Below are 18,432 nucleotides of genomic sequence, written 5' to 3'. Positions count from 1 at the left end.
ATCTGGCTCTCCTGTAATAGACTGCCAAATGTGTTTCTTATCACCAGCAGATTTTGGGGGTTACAGTGTCTGTGGCACCTAAGCAGAAGTGACTGGAGAACATGCTTACACTGACAACACCCAAAGACAAGTCTTAATGTCATGACCATTATTTTTCCTATTGTATTAACAAATCGTTTCACATAAACAATTGTGATAAAATTTGCACTTCTTCTATAGAAGATAAAGCTATTAATTGTAACCAGATAACAGCTATGGCTGTTTTGCCTAGAAAATATTTTACCAATAAGGAAAGTGCCTTTTACAGATCTAAAACCAGCTTTCACTGTCAGTTCAAAAGCTTCAGAAGTTTGCTTTGGTTCAGACCCATAACAAAGGTTTTCATTCATTACATTTATTGGAGCCTGTTGTGATTAATTGAATCAGTGACCAAAAGGACCCATAAAGATTAAAATTCTGACATTAAAAAAGTACTCTCGCATTGTAGCAGAAGGGCATGGGCAAACACAAACTAATTATTAGCCTGACATTTAATTTGAAACAGGGAAAATGTCACAATGATTGAAGTTTATTTACTGAAGATGAAGGAGGAAGAATGCGCATGGAGACTAGTTTTTAAAGTTTTAAAATGTTTGTTCTTTATTTAATATAGGAACAAAACGAAAAGTTTTGAACGTTTCATCACGAAGTACAACCATGTCATGTCTCTCTCTAGCAGAGAAGCCTAGAGTGTGCTCAATGGACATCCAAACCTTTCCTTCACTCATTTAATTGGAAAGTTTCTCAGTCTTGTTTACTGTGTCCAAACCAGGGCAGGTACACTGAACCTGTAACTCTGAGAGGAGATCAGATCAGGGTCTTAAAATCCATGTAGGCTTATTGGCTGGTTCTGAGTGCTTCATAGCTATACCTAGTCAAATAAATTAGGTGGAATTTATGTCAACTGAACATAAATTTTAGCTGCTTACATTGCATAGACAACATAAAAATCTTTTTGGTGGAAATTTGGCCAGTATAATTCTGATATACTTCTGCAGAGCATTTCAGCCTCAGAGGAAGAGGATATTTTCTTGCAATATCATGTAACAGTCAAGGACCATATAGTTACTTCCTCAAATCCTATTTTGACCACTAGAATAAATTAAAAAAAAAAAAAAAAGCAACAAAACAATTTGTTTACATTAGATCCTTGATTTTCTTCTCATTTTTTTTCCTCATCAATTAGGACAATTTATATAATTAGGACATGGATTTTTGTTTTCATAAGAGACATTATTTACCCTTTGAACTCATCCAGCTGCTCCATGCAATACAGTTTTCTGAAATGACTTAAGGCTATTATTGTAATCTCCCATCATATTTTCTAAAAGATGAACACATAGTACCTGTTAATTGACAGAACAGGCTTTCAAGAAGTCAGAACAGCTTTTGTTATGGCGTATCAAATGGGGCTTAATTCTCTTTCTGTTTGTCTCAGGTTTGACCTTGGACTGAACTTCCTGATTTCTGAACTGTTTAATAATCAACTGTATTTCACTCCTTCATCTGCTCCACTTGTTATATACCAGAGACCATTAATCACATTAATCCTGCACTCTACAGACCTTCTGTGGGTGCACAATTTGTATGAATTTGTTTCATCTGGAGGTGCCTGATATGGATTAGAATGGACTCATCGCTTCTGATTTGACCTTGCACTATTTATCTGTATCCACTGGCCAGCCTGTAATAAATGGCTATTGTCAGTAAAATAGGCCATGCTCCTTGAGCCATCCATGCTTTGAGTATTAACCCAGTGGAGAAAGACATCTCTTCCTTCAGTGAAACACTGCTCTGGTATTGACAAGGGGAGCAGGTGAGCTTGGTCAAGCTCTGCCTCCATTTGGTGGCCACCCAAAACATCCCGCTGAGAACATCATTTCTCTGCAGCACCTCTGTTGTCACCACATGCTGCTACCTGATCAAGCTTCACCCCTCGCCACAGAGCAAACCTCACCTCCCATACGCCTTACTCTGTCAGTGAGGTTTGCTGGCAGCCCTCCCAGGCTGCCTCATTCCTCTTACTAGGTAAGTGTTGGATTAGGTGTTGTTATTAGTCCTATCAGTAAGAAGAGAAACTAGGAAGATGGTTAGGCTTCTTCATCTAGAGAAAGTGGTTTAGGCTGTATGATTAAACCGGAAGGAAATAGCTTTGCCCTGGGAAATATACCATTTGTTCAGGATTATTTTCTCCGTTCAGCTTACTGAAAGACACATAGCAAACGTGGTAACAGTTTGCAGTACTGTGTACCTCTGTTAGTCTTCCGAAGTGTCCAAATTTAGACACGTAAGCACAGGGGATCTTATTTTCTGAGGAGGTAGACGTCTTTGTTACCATTAGCATCACCTGTTACTGTATTTTCAAAGAGACAGTTATACAACAGCTTTGTACCTTTTCGTATCTTTTTGGTGTTAAGAAAAACAACTTTCCTGTCCCCAGTGACCCTGTACAAGTAACAAATGACTAATCTGACTTCATCATCTGACTTTGGTGGAAACTGGGGTTATGATGTTCCACATCCAAACAGGAATTATAAGTGTTTTCATTTCTATGTGTGTGCATCTGAAACTTTTGCCTTTACTTTTCTTATATTTACATTGAGATCTGAAGGGTGCCTCATTAAATGTAGCCAAATTCATCACAGGTAAATAAATATAATTTTAAAAACTCACAATAGATCACCTTCGTATTCATCAGTTTTCCTAACTTACCTACTCTATTCCACCTTGGTCTAATACATCTTTCTCACTATGAACAAAAAAGAGGGCAAAAATAAACACAGATATTCATGGAAGTGCAATAAGCTTGACGCAGTACCTTGAGGGGATGTTAGAGATAAGCAGCAGTTTGTATGGAGGGAAGATGATTAACAGAGATATGATCAAGATGTAAAATAAAAGATGACACAGAGAAAGCTGTTTTTCTGAAACACCAAGTGAAAAGTGCACTCACAATGGCAAGTCAAGTGCTGGAGGGTTGTTGGTAATGCCTCACCTCCCTTTGGTTAGGTGGTCTGCAAGTTGACATTTTGAGACTTTGTCATAGTCCAAAGTATAACTGATCTTTCAACTAAGCAAAAAGCTCTGAGGGCTGAGGTAAAAGAAAGAGCTTAGTCCCTTCCAAGAAAAGATAGTGGTGTTGGAAGGAAATGAAAATGAAGCTGGTTTCATTAGAAAGATTTCCATATTATATCAAAAAGAGGGTCCTGAGTTGTGGTATTTGTTCTCAAGTATAAGGAAAAGAAAGCTTCTTGGATTCCTCTTACCATCAGTGCTAGCTAGCAATGCGGATTGCATTCTGAAGAGATTGCTAATTAAACAAACACGTCTGGGAGGAAAAGGGAGGAAAATAGAATCATAGAATCATAGAATCATTCAGGTTGGAAAAGACCCTTGGGATCATCGAGTCCAACCATCAGCCCTACTCTACAAAGTTCTCCCCTACACCATATCCCCCAGCATCTCATCTAAACGACCCTTAAACACATCCAGGGATGGTGACTCCACCACCTCCCTGGGCAGCCTATTCCACTGTCTGACCACTCTTTCTGTGAAAAATTTTTTCCTAATATCCAGTCTAAACCTCCCCTGTTGCAGTTTAAAGCCGTTCCCCCTTGTTCTGTCACTAATCACCTGTGAGAAGAGACCAGCACCAACCTCTCTACAATGTCCTTTCAGGTAGCTGTAGAGAGTGATGAGGTCTCCCCTCAGCCTTCTCCTCCTTAAACTAAACAGTCCCAGCTCCCTCAATCACTCCTCATAGGATTTGTTCTCCAGGCCCTTCACCAGCTTCGTTACCCTCCTCTGCACTCGCTCCAGCACCTCGATATCCCTCTCGTATTGAGGTGCCCAAAACTGGACACAATACTCCAGGTGTGGCCTCACCAGTGCAGAGTACAGGGGGACTATCACCTCCCTACTTCTGCTGGTCACACTATTTCTAATACAAGCCAGGATGCCGTTGGCTTTCTTGGCCACCTGGGCACACTGCCGGCTCATGTTCAGCTGCTTGTTAATTAGAACCCCCAGATCCTTCTCTTCCACACAGCTCTCCAGCCACACCTCCCCAAGGCTGTAGCCATGCAGGGGGTTGTTGTGGCCCAAGTGCAGGACCTGGCACTTGGCCTTGTTGAAGCTCATCCCATTAACATTGGCCCACCAATTCAACCTATCCAAGTCCCTCTGTAGTGCCTCCCTATCTTCATGCAGATCGACACTCCCGCTTAACTTGGTGTTATCTGCGAATTTACTGATGATACACTCTATGTCCTTATCAAGATGATCAATAAAGATGTTGAACAGAAATGATCCCAACACCGAGCCCTGAGGAACACCACTTATGACCGGCTGCCAGCTGGATTTAGCTCCACTGACCACCACTCTCTGGGACCGTCCATCCAGCCAGTGCTTGACCCAGCAGACCGTTTGCTCATCCAGGCCATGGGCAGACAGTTTTTCAATGAGAATTCTATGGGGAACTGTGTCGAATGCTTTTCGAAAATCCAGGTAGATAATATTCGACAGCTTTTCCCTTGTCCAATAGTCGGGTCGTCTTGTCATAGAAGGAGATCAGGTTTGTCATAGCCACAACTACAAATAGCCACAACACAACCCTCACTGCTTCCAGTACACACGCAGACCAGACCAAACCCTGGGGTCAAGGGAGTTTCTGGACACATTTTTTTGGTGGCACAGCAAGGAGTGAACCTTCAGCACAGGCACAATGCCCACCTATCACTTCTGCCTCTTTCTCCCATCCACTGCTGTCAGTGGCTCACCCTGATGGCAGATTGAAGGCAAAATAGGGGTTAGTATACGGCCTATAATGCACTACAGCTCTGTGCTCACTGCCTCTCTGAATTCATGTAATCAACAAACAGCAGTTTTCCATGCAAAAATCTTAGACATTCAAACCTCCACACTCACATCATCATCAAAGGCTCATCCTTATCTCAGCCGTAGAATTCTACATTATCACAGCTGTCCTCATTGTAAATGGTAAGCCCTTGTGAACAGTATAATGTTGCTGTCATGTTTATGATTATTATTTTAAGCTACTTGTTAATAATATGAATACCTTCCATGCATATACCTTGCTGCAGCTATGCTGACAAAATATTTCTATTCTTTTTCTTCTTGAGAAAAATTAAATCAGCCTAAAGTTTAATAAGTTCTTTAAAAATGAACCACATGAGTATCAACCAGATAATAACAGCAATCTACAAATGCCAAAAGTTAATAATCTAAATGTTTGCAGGACCTTAATGTACTTAAAAATAATGTAATTTATTAAAATGAAACCAGAAACTAAACACACATGGGGGAAAAATGTACAGCAATTTCCAGGGCATTAAAAACCTGCACATTTGGTTGGATTGTTTACATTTTAAGGTGTTTCAATCTTGATAGCATGATGACTTATTGGCAATAAAATTTTACTGATTCAGACAGCTGCACATGAGAAATCTTCCCCTCCAATCAGATAGAAGAAAGAAGAACTTGTCAAGTGGGAAAGCAGAGGAAAAACCTTTGGTTTGTTTGTATTTATTTTGCCTGTATTTTCAGAACTGGGAGGAAGGACATTTTTAAAGTGCAGAATGGTCTTCTGTTCTGAAAAAAGCCATTTGTGATGTCCATGTACATCATTCTAGAAAGGAAAATAATTTCTTGGATGGCATTTGTCATAAATCAAGGTGTATGAAGTGTACAGAGTCAAACTAAATTGTTTTTTATATATCAATGATACTCATCCCTCTAGTTATGGAAGATTTACACAACAGCCAACAATGAAGGTTCAGTAAGTTAGAATCCATCAGTCAAACTGCTTACGGTCCATATTACAGGTTTCCTAAAGCTTTGCCCCTTCTCTAGAGTTTTCTAAACAAAAAATTATTATGGAACATCTTCTTGGCTCTCTGAAGTTTCAGACTGGTTTCTGGGTGCAAATACTTTCACCCTGCACCACAGAGAAGGATGAGATTTCACCTGCATAAAACCACTGTCAGCACAGCTATGCTCTGTGTTCCTGCCTTGTGCAAATATCAGTGCTGTGCTGAGGCATCAGTAATTCCCTGTTTCAGATATCCATCCACAGGGGATTTTCTGCACACACACACACATCACCATCTGGATTCCATACAATGGGATAGCTCTATTTTTTAAACATACCACATACTGAGACTGATAAGTCACAAATGCTATTTTACTTTTAACTATAGTAGAGTATGTGCAACAATAGAAAAATAGCACTTTTCCAAATACATGTCCCTTTGAGATCTCATTCTTGCAACATCCCACCTACCTGCTGCGCTCAGTATCCTCTCTTGGCTAAGAAATGGAAGACTGAGCATTTCACACGGACAATCAAATAATCATACAGTACTTTCGCAAACTGGAGCTTAATCATAAATCAGAAGAAATCCATAAAGCAGCTATCACATGGGAGTTAATTTCAGAACAGACTTTAAGCAAGTCCTTCCATAAAAAGATTAAGTGATCACATTTCATTTCAAAGGTCTTATCTACCATTCAAAACATGAACATATTGCAGGCTTTTTGAACTAATGGCCTCTCTAGTCCACTTAGCATCTTTTTGAATAAAAATTTCTTAGATTTTCTATAACTGTTCATAAAAACACCAGTTCTGCACAGTAGGAAGTTAAGTAGGCATTATAATATTTTGCAGTGTAACTTTGGGAAAGTACGTATCTGAAAAGTAAGTGCTAAATGCTAAGTCAGTGAGGAAAGAATAGCCACGGAAAGCTGACAACAAGAGATAAGGAGAAAACTCGTATCCTTGCATCACCAGTATTGCCATGTGCTAGATTCAATTAAGGTGACCTGCATTCTGGTTAGGTGAGTGGAAGTGCTATGAAACTTATTTTAATGCCATAAGTAGAGCTTGCATGTACCCCCTGCAAATATTTTTGTTCAGCCAGGCAAAGACCAGTTGCTAACATTAGCCCAGGGACAAGGTGCCTCCTTTGCACTTTTCAGAAGTAAAAACATATATATGTTACCAGCAGGTGGAGCAGCTTCAAGCAGCACTTGAGGAAAGGGCGAGACCCCAACAGAGAAGAGAGTCATTGACACAGCTACCTAGAAGACAGCAATTACAGAGACAGAAAGCAGAGGAGCTTTCTAACACAACAACAACAAGCCGTGTCAATGTCAGCTAAGAAGCAGGCAGTATTCAACACTGTTGAAGAGCTCGAAGTGCGTGGACCGTGTATCTTGCCACCTGCATCTTCTGTTGACAACTGCACGTTTAAACTGACCAAGGTGAGCACCAAATTACAGGTGCTTGCAGTGCTGCCTGCAGAAGCAAGGTGCATTTTATTCCCAGAGCAGAGGTTGTGTGACAGCAGAATAGAGGCTGGTAGATAAAACGTGTATCCCTCAGAAAATTCCTACTGCCAGAAGGAATCTCACAACTGAATGACACTCTGCCAGATACAAAGGGAGGGTGAAGAGGAAAAAAGTTTTCAGTTTGTGCAACAGCACAGACAGACAGAAAGGTGAAAAAGTTTTTCTCTGTTCCTCAGTTCTGTAGATTGGGGAGTGTAATTTACATCCAGTAGTCTTTACACAGCCTGACGATGTAAAACCCCACAGACTCATGTCTATCTTGTAGTTGTAAATAAATGTATAATATGAGTGAAGGTCACCCTCAATTCCTCCATCCTATGGCTTCACTCCCTTCCTTCTGTACAACTTTTTTTTTGTTTTCCTTCTTCACAGAAACATTCTGAAAAAATTCTGCCCCCCAGCCTGCCATGCTTCCTGGTTGAGGGTGGTGGGATGGACCCTGGCTACCAGGTCCTGCCCTCCCCTCACTGGCACCATAACCTGAAAAAAGGCTAAATGAGTAAAACAGGCATCATCAATGTCTGTAAATAATTCCATATTATTTTCTGCATACAGTCATGGTGAGTTTGGGGCAACAAGTGTGAAATCCAGGATAACAGTGGCCTGACTACAGGAAACACATCTTTATTCCCATCTGTTTGGAACACAAAGGTATTTTCAGTGTCTTACCTGTCATTGCTCCACATCCTCCACATGTTATGAATAAATTCTACCAGTTGGCTGTTATTTCACTGCTGGAAATTGCCGAGTTCTTCTGGAATTTCAAAGACAGAGCCTCAGGTTATGAGGAATTTTATATATTAATGCAGACAAGCATACATGACAAAACCTTCTTAGCTCTGTGGGAATTGTGAACATCCTAATTTTTAAACAATGAATAAAACCCACTGAGAACACTCGTGCTCTTACGTAGACATGTGGGTGTAACATGGATATTATAACAGTGTTATTTTTCTCTCCTAACCTTTCGATCTGGTATGCAATTCAGTTCTTTCTGTTTGGGAGGGAAGGATCTTTCTGTTTAAAGAGATGATGAACTTATTGTAATTACTCATCTCTCTTTAGGGGAAGTCCATGCAACAGGTAGAGTCTCACACATCTAAATTATTGATCATGCTCTGCTGGGATGCCCAACTCCTTGGAAGAAACTGAGGGTGGGGCCCTTTGCATTCAGGAAACTGTGTGAAATTTGGAGACAACAATACCTCCAATGACTCATCTGCATATTTGGAAAATCCAAGTAAGATTTATGTGCACATTTTGTGATGTTAAGAGCTGATTTTATTCTTTTTCCTGATGCTCCCTGAAGTTTTCTTTCCACTCTAACTGTGAGAAGCAATTCAGGCAGGCAGTTTTACTCATTTAGGCAGTAATTATTCGGAAATTTCACAGCATTTATGTTCATTTCATGCAATCTTACACAAACACCTACTAGTACACACTGTTCAGGGTCACTCTGACATTGTGTAAGCTCTCAAATAGAAAAACAAACCCAAATCAACAGCTCCTAGTGGGAATGGCTCCACAGTTCACTCTAACACTCTTTGCTGTGCAGAGCTGGCACAAAAATAAACCAGGTCTTCTTAGACAAGCAATTAATGTTTCATAATATCTGGGAATATGTTTTCAGCCCTCAGATGTTCATAGCCCTTCTCAGACAGGAAGACAAATCGTGTTTTCCCCAAGATGCAACACTTCTATCTATAGCTCAGCTGACTCAGAGGCTCTTACATAAGTTCTAGTTTGGACAGTCTAGTCAAACAATATATGTATTCAAAATTTGTATCAGTTATATGACATAGGTTTGGGTTTTGAGGGGAGACTTGTGTGGTTTGTCTGTTTGCTTGCTTGTTCTACCACAGCAAAGTAGGTATTTTCAAGGGTTTTGAAATAATATTTTCTCTTGATTTCAACTAGCAAATCATGTTCAAGGATGAATCCTATTGCATACTGCAGTGCGGAGCATCAGCAGCCAAACTATCTTCCACACATGCTCCATCTGAGTAGATCAGCCATGTTTTATGCTACCACACGTTCCTCAAAGACACCACTGGTGTAGCTCAGGTTCCATGTCATCACCGAGACAGATTGTGCTCACACCTCCTGTGGTGTCTTGTCTCTGACCAGCAACTAAGCACCCACCCCCAGGCCCTCATTCACTCTCCCCTACCCTCCCATCCCACCCTCAGCCAAATGGGGGAGAGAATGACAATAACAAAAATGTGGGTTGAGATCAAGACATTTAATAAGTGAAGGAAGAGAAAAAAAACCCAAACAAGAGATGCAAAGGCAGTCACTCACCACCTCCCACAAGCAGACTAAGGCCCATCCAGTCCCTGAGCAACAGATACCTTGGAAAAATCTGCCCCCCTCTCCCCTCCCTCCCCCGCCCCAGCATTTACGGCTGAGCATGATGTTCTATGGCATGGAACACACCTTTGGCAAGTTTAGGTCAGCTGTCAGGCTGTGTCTGCTCCCAAACTGTAGCCTACTTTCTGAGGGGAACAGAGTAAGAAACAGAGAAAGTCTTGACACTGTGTAAGTACAGTTCAACAACAGCCAAAGCATTGGTGTGTTATCAGCAACATTTTAGTCACAAATCCAAAACACGGCTCTATACGGGAACTTATGAAGGAAATTAACTCCATCCCAGCCAGATCCTGTACACACCCTCCACCTCAGTGGTAAAGAAACCACTTGCATGGCAGTGTCAGAGCTACTGAGCTCACTCAGACAGCTAAAGCAGTCAATACACAGAAGCCTCCATCTCAGCTAGGTCAGTTAGTCTTAGTGAGGTCCAGCTTTACTGCAGAAATGCCACAGAACTGAAGAAAAATAGTAGATTAAGTACCCACTCCTGTCTGGCAACAAAACCATGATTTCATGGGAAATGAGGCTGTTTCCAGTATCAAAGCGAGCTTGCTTGTTGCTTGTTTAACTAATATGAGTAGTCTTTCTTCTTTCAGCATGTGGTTCCTTGATGCTTGCTATCTTGACATGGTGTAAGGTTGTGAGAACATCCTGAATGTCTGCATTATCTTAGTAACTCCAACGTAAGTTTGCATTGCTTTAGGAAGAATTTGATCTTCCTTCACAAAACCACAAAGGAACATCTGAGCTAAGGACAACTGACCACTCTACATTTCTAGCCCCCTAGATGTATCTATAACTACGCCTGTGTTGTTCTCGCTGTATTTTTGCATTCCCTGTTCTAAACTAGTCTGCAATAACTGGTATTATGCAGCTGCTCTCAGCAGTCCTGTACTACTAGAAGAGTTTATCTGATACCAGGTCCTCAATGCTTTCACAAAAACATAATTATATTATTTCTCCTAGCTAACACAGTCATCATGAAGAGAGTATCCCTTTTCTTGGCTGTAGCCAGGTACATATTTGAAGACTATTACCATGTTTTCCCCTTCTCTGCCCAGTTTTCATTTCTGCAGGTGATGCAACACTAGTTAATTCACTGTTTTTTCAGAAGTCATGCTTTCTAAACCTGTGATCATTCTTGCCACTCTCTTCTCTCCAGTCTTTCTTAAATCCCAGTGCCTCAGAAAAGATCAAAAAGTGCTGCTCTGCAGGGTCAGACTGGTGGGTCCATCTAGGCCTGTATTCTGGCTCCAACAGTGACAGTAAGAGATGCTATGCAGAGGGAGCACACAAGCCTGGCCATTTAGCCAATGCTAAGTAGAACAAATGGATTGATTTTAGTATTGTAGGGTATAGTCTTGCTTATTTATCTCACCGTGAAGTTGAACCACCACCAAGTCAACTGCAAACATGAACTGAGGTATGTGGATTACTTAACAGAATAGCTCACAAATTTGTCTGAGAGAAAGTCAGAGGACTAGTAAGTTAGAAATCAGGAATTATTGGTGACAGTATGAAGTTCTTTTTCAGTTGCATCTGCATTCAGTCAAATCAGAAATAAACCTGAATTTTTCTGTAATGTTACTCAATCCTTTTGCTTTCAATATCAGAAGAAACCAGAAAGTTTAGTAACAGTTGAATGAATAAATATTTATCCAACTATCTGAATTTTTAAAAAATAAATGGATTCTGTTTAAATTTTGGATGAAGATCAAAGACCTACTTTATTTTTCTCCCTTTCATTAAAAACAACTCACTGATAAAGAGATGGCAGTCGAAAAACTGGAGGCCTTGGTAATAAAAAAGTGTAGTTAAGACAAGTAAAATGAAGCTAGAAGAGAGTGACAGGTGAATATTGATTGTTGGGAAGATGAGTGGATAATCACTCAGAGGATTATACAATAAAATAAATCATTAAAAATTGCTATAACTTAAGGAAAGAAATACTTGTCTGTTCAAGCAGCATAGCTTTTGCAGAAAAATGGTTAGAAATTTTATTGCTTTCATTACAGGTTTACCAAAAAGACACTGATGGATGATAGACAACAAGTTTTAAAATATATCTCATTATAAATTTACTTGAGTTAATAATATGTATTTTATAAAACTGTCTACTTGCATATTTATTTATAAAAATCCCTTTTCCTTTGCCGGAAGCAGTTTATTCCTCTACAGAAGAATGTGTATGTCATGACATACATACACACCTCTTAGAATCATTCTTGTTGTTGAAACCTGCTCACCTTTCATTCTTGGTCCACAGAGTCACCTCTCCCCATATCCGAGGATCACTACTGTCAGTCAGGGAACTCATCATGCAAGCAACCAGCAATAAATATCAATATGTGAGGTGCAGTTTGTGGCTGACATGAAGACTAAGAGAAGCAACCAGAAGAGTAAAAGTTAGGGTACTGTCAATGTAGCACTAAAAACCAGATATAATCCTTAGATGTGATGCTCACACTGCACCATCTGGAGTAGCCTGCACCTGGTTTAATCTTCATCTGTACAAAGTAATTATCAGAACAAGAATATCTTTAAAAAACAGAGTGGCTATGCACATAAGACACAGGACTGGAGAGTCAAATAAATATTATACAGGACCCTTTCCCTAGACTGACCTTAGAGAGAGAAAGAGTAATCCAGCCTTTGAGCAGCAGGGGTAACTGTCCTCCTCCTGGGCTTCCATCCCAGTCCTTATGACGTTATACGGGCATCATGACTGTCAAACATCTGCCACTGTAAACCCAGATTTTTCTACCTTGACTAACATTCAAAGAGTCTCTTAATTTAAATACATCTTATCTTTATTTAGTACTGTACATAAGAAAGCTTTTTTAACATTTAATCACAGTTTACTATTAGCCTAAGTACTTCAGAGAGTTTATACAGCTAAATTCTTTTCATTAACTTAGTTTGTTTATTCTAATTACTCTCTGAATCATAGCATTCTAAGTCATTCATTATTAAAATTGCCTCAAGGTGATCAACAGAACAACTTCACTTCAAATTTTTCCACTCTTTCCCTCTTCTCAAAATAGTAAATGGATTTCAGAGGGCGAAGCTCCTGGGAATGAGTATGTAGAAATACTGAAATGTGGACACAAACAAAGACCATACAAAGACCTAAAAAGATTTCTTTAATAATTATGCACTTCAGAAAGAAAGGACATCTAGCAGTTCAGGAAGATCTTTCTGGCATCACATATTGCAGTGAAGATACAGTTATTAAAATAACTAGCCACAATTTTCTTGCCGGCTTCACAGCAGTAGGTGCTTTGAGAGTTTAGATGGAAGGTAAAAGGAAGAGACTCGAGTCAGCAGGAGCAGACAGATTGTTGAAACCAGGATCTTCTGCTAGGAATTATATCATTAAACTATTTTCTAACAATACTGCCTGTGCCTTGCTCCCATCCACTTTTGAAGACAATCTTAAATCTGCACATCTTTCTCTTGTCTACCTATTCTTTTCTTCTCTCTCCTTTTACTGACCTATTTCTATGTGGTATTTTTACCAATTCATTTCCTTGCAACATATTCCCTAGCTCTTGTTCACTTTAGTTAATCCAGTTGCACCAAAATACTATCCTAAAATACTACAAACACCACAGAACATCCCATCTCCTGAGTCTCTCATCAGATTTCTTCTGGCTGGAAGAGTCCAGGCTTTCCTCCATGAATGTGGGTGGTTTTTTCAGTCCAGATAAAATCAATTAATCTAGACATTTGTTTTATTTAAAAAGCCCTTTCTAACAATTAAAGAACATATTTTCAGCCTCTTCTGAACAGTTTTACAGTTGAAATAAGCAGAGAAGCAAAGTAGGCAGCCTCTTCCTGCTCCTGTTCTCAGCTATAACAAGGACAGAAATTTCCTCTCTGCACTTAACAGTTAATCCACAAAACCAATTTTTCACACTCAGTTAGAGCTGGCAGGACTGTATAGCAAACTGATTTTCTGCATGTTTGATGTAGATTCAAGTTAGATTCCCTCAGGTACTGTTAAAAGTATTCATCTCCACTGTCTTCCATGACATTGTCTTCACACAGGATGCCTAAGTACCTTCTTCCATCTTAAAATGGTCTTAGAAATCCCAGTTGCCTCTCTCACTTCCCAGAAACTCTTTGTGATACAGGCTATTATGCTGTTTACCAGAAGGGCCTGAACATGAAGTCTGCACTGAAGTTTTGATTTGGTACTTTGGCATATACAATACTATGTCAGTGAATCCACAATTAAACTGTGTAATGAGCTTTCAAGGGTAGCTCAGGGGCAGGTGAGCTATAAAAGGGACTGAACAGGTGGTTCCTAGTAGCAAACCATTTGAGAACTCAGCACTGCCTATAGCTTATGCTCTTGGAAAAGGAACGACTCCAAATGCTGAACAAGTAAGTACTTTGTACAGACAGCTGCAGTGTACTTTAATTGGTGATTCCTAAAGATCTCTGGATGGGGGATTTTCAAGACTCATTTCTGAGCAGGCAACAATTGTGACATTTTAAAGAGACTTTGTTTTCATAAGGCACTTTCAGCAAATCTGAAAGCAAGCCTTTGAGATATCTCAAGCTGTTTATGCAAAATTTTGAAAGAGCTCTGAAAAACATTAGCCATAAAATTAAGTGCAAAGAAAGATCACCCCCTCTTTATTCACTTCCCAGACTGATGGTGATGGGGGTCCCAGGAGCTCATCAGCTCTCATTACTTTGCTGCCAGAGACACTCTATTATTGTAGACATCAACCATGACACTAGGAATAAAGTAGCTCTACATATAGTAGATGCTACAGAAGAGCTAGGAAGGCTGGGAAATGTACACATCAATCTTTAAGGCAGAGGAAAGGTACAATGTAATAAATATTTGTTGTTTCGCAAGAGACATCGAGATGACAAGCCATTGCCAAATCCAGTCAAATTTCTGCAGGGAAAGGATATAAGGCTACTATTGAACATACTTCTATGATGTAAAAGAAAAAAATATGTTGCTCAAATCTAATAATCAAAGCAGCAGGAATCATTTAAATACTTAGCTTGTTTGTTGTACTACATAATTTCTCCTACAACTATGTTAACCTAATATGACAGAGAAAGCAATATTTTTCTAAAATCAGGCACTAAAGGACGCCAGGTGAGGTCTCATAAGAGTGGAGTAGAGGGGGAGAATCACCTCCCTTGACCTGTTGGTCACACTTCTCTCGATGCAGCCCAGGATACAACTGGTTTTCTGGGCTGTGAGTGTACATTGTTGGCTCACGTTGAGCTTCTCATCTACCAATACTTCTAAGTCCTTCTCTGCAGGGCTGCTCTCAATCCACTCATTGCCCAGCCTGTATTTGTGCTTGGGATTGGCCTGACCCATGTGCAGGACCTTGCACTTGGCCTTGTTGAACTTCATGAGGTTTGCACAGGCCCACCTCTCCAGCCTGTCAAGGTCCCTCTGGATGGCACATCCCTTCCCTCCAGCATGTTGACTGCACCACACAGCTTGGTGTCATCAGCAAACTTGCTGAGGGTGCACTCAGTCTCACTGTCCATATCTCCAACTAAGATGTTAAACAGCGCTGGTCACAGTACTGACCCCTGAGGAACGCTACTTGTCACTCCTCTCTACTTGGACATTGAGCTGTTGACCACAACTCTTTGTGAACATCCAGTCAATATCCACCGAGTGGTCCATTCATCAAATCCATGTCTCTCCAATTTAGAGACAAAGATGTCATGCGGGATAGTGTCAAAAGCTTTGCACAAGTCCAGGTAGGTGACTTCAGTTGCTCTTCCCTTATCCCTCAATGTTGTAACACCATCATAGAAGGCCACCAAATTTGTCAGGCATGATTTGCACTTTGTGAAGCCATGTTGGGTGTCACCAATCACCTCCTTATTTTCCATGTGCCCTAGCATAGTTTCCAGGAGGATCCGCTCCATGGTCTTGCTGGTCACAGAGATGAGTCTGACTGGCCTGTAGTTCCATGGGTCTTTCTCTTTTCCCTTTTTAAAAAAGGGGGTGTTATGTCTTCCCCTTTTCAGTCACCAAGAATCTCACCAGACTGCTATGACTTCTCAGATATGATGAAGAGTGTCTTAGTCACTTTGTCTGCCAGTTCCCTCAGGACACGCGGATGCATCTTCATCACGACCCACAGACTTTTGCACCTTCACGTTCCTTAGATGGTCTCGAACTTGATCTTCTCCTACAGTGGGCGGTTCTTCATTCTCCTAGTCCCCACCTTTGCTTTCTGCAGCTTGGGCTGTGTGGCTGGGGCACTTGTCAGTGAAGACTGAGGCAAAAACCTTGAGTACCTCAGCCTTCTCCATGCCTTGGGTAACCAGGTCTGCCATTTCCTTCCAGAGAGGGCCCACATTTTCTCTAGTCTTCCTTTTTATCACCAACGTACCTACAGAAGCTTTCCCTTGATGTCCCTGGTCAGATTTAATTCTATCAGGTCTTCAGCTTTCCAAACCTGATCCCTGGCTGCTCAGACAGTTTCTTTCTATTCCTCCCAGGCTATCTGTCCCTGCGTCCACCCTCTGTGGACTTTCTTTTGTGCTAGAGCTTGACCAGCAGCTCCTTATTCATCCATGCAGGCCTCCTGACAGTTTTGCCTGACTTCCTCTTTGTTGGGATGCAACACTCCTGAGCTTGGAGGAGGTGATCCTTGAATATCAACCAGCTTTCATGGGCCCTTCTTCCTTCCAGGGCTTTATCCCATGCTACTCTGCCAAGCAGATCCCTGAAGAGGCCAAAGTCTGCTCTCCTGAAGTCCATAGTAGTGAGCTTGCTCTGTGCCATCCTCACTGCCGTAAGGATCTTGAACTCCACCATTTCATGGTCACTGCAACCAAGGCTGCCCTTGAACTTCACATTCCCCACCAGCCCCTCCTTGTTGGTGAGAACAAGGTCCAGCATAGCACCCTCCTCTTTGTTTCCTCTATCACAAGGAGAAGGAATTTGTCATGAATGCATTCCAGGAACATCCTGTGTTGCTTATGCCCTGCTGTGTTGTCCCTCCAACAGATATCAGGGTTGTTGAAGTCCCCTATGAAGACCAGGGCTTGTGAACGTGAGGTTGCTCCTATCTGTGTATAGTGGGTCTCATCCACTCAGTTTCCCTGGTCAGGCGGCCTGTAGCAGATCCCCACTATAAAGTCACCTGTCCTGGCCCTCCCTTTAATCCTGACCCATAAGCTCTCAGTTAGCTCCTCATTCATCCCCAGGCAGAGCTCCACACACTTCAGATGGTCACTGACAAAGACGGTGACCTCCCCTCCTCATCTCCCCTGCCTGTCCATCCTAAAAAGCCTGTATCCTTCCATGCTAACACTCCAGTCATAGGAGCCATCCCACCATACCTCCATGATGCCAACAAGATCGTAGCCCTGCAGGTGTGTGCACATCTCTAACTCCTCTTGTTTATTCACCATGCTACATGTGTTTGCATAGAGGCATTTAAGTTGGGCCCCCAATGAAGCTGACTTACTGGCTGGAACTTCTTTGTGCTACTCTTCAGGTGCTCTCCTGCTGACCTATGACCCCTCTCCAGGCTCTGGGCATCTACTGCTGGCACTGGCATCAGACTGGTAGGAGTGGGATGGATTGATGTTCCCCTTCCCTGGCAGCTTTAGTTTAAATCTCCCTTCACCAGCTGGGCAAGCCTATGACGGAAGATGCTCTTCCCTTTCTGTGGCAGATGGACCCCATTGGCCCCCAGCAGACCAGGTTTCTCACAGCAAGTCCCATGGTCCCAGTCCCAGGCCTGTAACCAACTGTTGATTCACCAGATTTGACTGGCTAGTAAATCAATGTGAAAATTGTACTAACTGCTCCAGAACACTTCAGACCATATTCATAGCAATTGTCAGTCTGGAAGATCTAAGTAGAAACATCTGACAAATAGCATGTTCTTCAGAAAAGAATAATAATTGACAACTCTTGTCCTCTATGGAATGATTTAGAGTTTAAATATTCATTCCCTTCTGCAGCAGCTACCAATCAAAATGACTCAACTTTCCTTCAACTTTCTCACTTATTGAGATTGTTCTTCCACACCATTAATCCCAGGCTGTGTTTTTCATTGATCCATCAATCCGAACTTCATGACACTGCTGTAGACAAAGTTTTTAGTAATGTGTTTTGACAAAATATAAAGAAACTAAAGCCTGATGCACTTTGCTTGAGAAAGTGAAATTTATGTTTAGGATAGCATTAGGGAAACAGGAGACCTCAGTGAAGACTATAGCTCTGATGATGACCTGAGATGACTTGGCCTTCTTTCTTTTCTAGGTCATATTGATGCAGAAGGCCAAGACAGCTCTGAAATCTGCTGAAGAACCACCCAGCAAGAGACTGTACATACTCAAATTCCTCACATCTACTTGCAGCCCACAACAAGCCAAGACTGGAAAAGACTTGGACTTCATTTAGCCCTTTGTTAGCCAAAACTGAAATCTCCCACTCTGACTACCACTTTCAGTATTGCCAAATTTAGCTGGTAGGGATTCTTAATTACTGTCTTGATAGTTTAGTGAAATGGATTGAGAAAAGTAGAGATATTTGTGAATAAATGTATCCCAAGGCAGTTAGGAGTCTGTTGAAAGACTTTAAAGTAGAAAATTTACCTGATTTTCCTAATTTAAAGGTGTGATCCCAAGTGCAAAAGC

At 41.2% G+C, this 18,432-nt stretch overlaps 1 long non-coding RNA gene across 1 annotated transcript; it reads left to right on the top strand.

Annotated features, from left to right (window-relative positions):
• Window positions 1-8,501: 8,501 nt before the first annotated feature.
• On the top strand, window positions 8,502-17,644 carry LOC141938129 (uncharacterized). The gene is made up of 3 exons (XR_012627174.1): window positions 8,502-8,647; window positions 17,283-17,352; window positions 17,463-17,644. It is a non-coding gene; the product is annotated as an uncharacterized LOC141938129 (long non-coding RNA).
• Window positions 17,645-18,432: the final 788 nt, after the last annotated feature.

Source organism: Strix uralensis, chromosome Z, assembly GCF_047716275.1.
Source record: "Strix uralensis isolate ZFMK-TIS-50842 chromosome Z, bStrUra1, whole genome shotgun sequence".
In the NCBI taxonomy this organism is placed as follows: domain Eukaryota; kingdom Metazoa; phylum Chordata; class Aves; order Strigiformes; family Strigidae; genus Strix; species Strix uralensis.
Note: the sequence above shows the minus strand (reverse complement) of the source record. Positions and strands in the feature narration are given on the sequence as shown.